The 2,240-nt window shown below is 42.5% G+C and overlaps 1 protein-coding gene across 1 annotated transcript in view; it reads right to left on the bottom strand.

Annotated features, from left to right (window-relative positions):
• The window catches only part of ZMYM6 (zinc finger MYM-type containing 6), a 52,555-nt gene extending 52,460 nt beyond the window's left edge, over nt 1–95 (bottom strand). The window contains exon 1 of the mRNA XM_008054542.1: nt 42–95. The gene's annotated coding sequence lies outside the window, so the exon portion shown is untranslated. The remainder of the gene's footprint in view (nt 1–41) is intronic.
• Nucleotides 96–2,240: the final 2,145 nt, after the last annotated feature.

The raw sequence follows: 2,240 nt of genomic DNA, 5'->3' as shown, positions 1-2,240 counted from the left end.
GCCCCGCCCGCCCCACCGGCCGCCGCCGCGGCCGTACCCACCTTCTGCCGTCCCCCTGTGCCCGGAGGAGCACGGGGCTGGGGACGGGGAATAGGAGCCAAGGCCCACGCGCCTAGACGCGGACTATTTTCTCCTACGGGAAGTCCGCCTGATCCATCGCAGCGCAGCACGCGGCCGACCGCGCCTGCGTAGCCCTAGTCTCCGCCCTCCTTTCCCGTCATGCCCTAGTCCTGAGCCGAGTGGACCTTCCCAGCATTCCTCTTTCTTCAGGTTCTTAAAGAGACAGAGGCTCAATTGTGAAAAGGTGGAGGAATGGATTTGAGGAAGAATATTAGGAATTTTGGAAGGCGCCAAGTGCTGTGCACCGCTTTTTGATGCCCATTTCCAGAAAGGTGGCCTGAGAGACTGGTAGTAATACTTGACATTTTATTAAGCCTAGTGCTTGCTAAGCGCTTGACATGCACCATCCTACTTAATCCTGGCAACAGGAAGAAACTAAATCATGCCAAAATATGTTTGGAAGACAAGTTACCAAAACAAACAAACAAACAAACAAAAATCCATAAGTCAATACATCGGAGGTTTCTATTGGTTAGTCCAGGAGGGCAGAACTTTAGGGTGAGTGGGGGGAGGGGCTTGCCAGCCATAGGTAGATTCAATGGTTTTATGACTGACGATTGGTAGAAAGAGTTTTGCTTTGTCTAAATAATTTGAAATCAGTAAAGTAAATATTTGAGTTAAGATAAGGGTGTGGACTGAGCACAGTGAATCACGCCTGCAATCCCAGCACTGTGGGAGGCCTAGGCAGGAAGATTGCCTAAGGTCAGAAGTTCAAGACCAGCCTGGGCTACATAGCCAGACCCATCTCTACAAAAAAAATTTTAAAGTCTTGTTTGTTGGAACTTAGTGCAAGAGCTTAGTCTAAAACAATGGTCTCCAAGGCCAGGCACAGTGGCTCACGCCGTAATCTCAATGGGGGAGCCAAGGGCAGATAAAGTAGTGCACACCTGTAGTCCCAGCTACTCAGAAGGTTGAGGCAAGAGGATCACTTAAGTCCAGGAGTTTGAGGATGCAGCAAGCTACGATAATGCCACTGCAATGCAGCCTGGGCAATAGAGGGAGACACTGTTTCTAAAAAAAGAGAAAAGAAAAAGTTGAGATAAGGAGTGTTGTGGAAGCCAAGGTTCTTGTTATGTAGATGAAGCCTCTAGATACCAGGCTTCAGAGAGAGAATAGGTGGTCAATGTTTTAAAAGATGCTCTCCTCTTTGAGAAGGAGATTCTGTACAGATGCAAATTTCCCCAGGAGACAGCTTTGCAGAATTATTTCAAAACATGGGAAACATATTTTGGGGTAAAATATTTTTGATTTCCTTCTTTATCTGTTATGTGATGTTATCACAAAGTCAGGTTGGAAAGTAAGCCACATTATACAGAGTTAATTTTTTTTTTAATCCATTTGAAGAGACCTCATGGTTTGTAGGATTTGACTCCCTAAGATCCCTTAGTTAGGAATTTGGGTAAGAGAAAAACAAAAAGGTCACAATATAGTCCTCAATCCTCACCAAAACCCTAAAGCGTATAAATTTTTATCTCAGATAAATATGAAGAGATTAATTAACTTGCCCAAAGTCAAGCTTTGGTTTTTGTTGTTATTGTTGTTTTTTAATTTAACATTCTTTTAGAGATACATACATGATTTGAGAGGCTGTTCATAAATCTTGACCGGTGTATAGTATTTCATTTTGTGAATATGCTACAATTTAATCACCTACTATTGATGGACATCTGAGTTTTTTCTATTTTGGCTATTAGAGATAACGTTGTTGTGAATATTCTTTTGTGGTGTTAAAGGACAAAATTACAACACATTTAGTTTAAAGATCTCAATTGGCTTTATTTCTAATTCTATAATAGAATCAGGCAATACTTCATTCCATAAAATAGAATGGGTGTTCCGATGAGCTGATAGAGTAGGTAGGTTTTATAGACATACAAGGGCTGAAGAAAGCAGAAATGTAGAGCAAAAAAAAAAGGTATGGGTCATTTCAATGTTACTTTCCTTGTAAAGCAGGAACCAGGAAACAGAACAATAGAGAATTAACATGATGTTACCATTTTTGGTAAGGATTAAAGTAGAAAGAACTTCATTATCATGCCTACCTATTGAAACTGACCTGTGTGAGGAAAGTAGGCTGTTCTCTCTCTCTCTCTCTCTCTCTCTCCCCCCCCCCCCCCCCC

The sequence above is a fragment of the Carlito syrichta genome, unplaced genomic scaffold (genome assembly GCF_000164805.1).
Source record: "Carlito syrichta isolate Samal-C Ts95f unplaced genomic scaffold, Tarsius_syrichta-2.0.1 Scaffold296312, whole genome shotgun sequence".
Lineage (NCBI taxonomy): Eukaryota > Metazoa > Chordata > Mammalia > Primates > Tarsiidae > Carlito > Carlito syrichta.
Note: the sequence above shows the minus strand (reverse complement) of the source record. Positions and strands in the feature narration are given on the sequence as shown.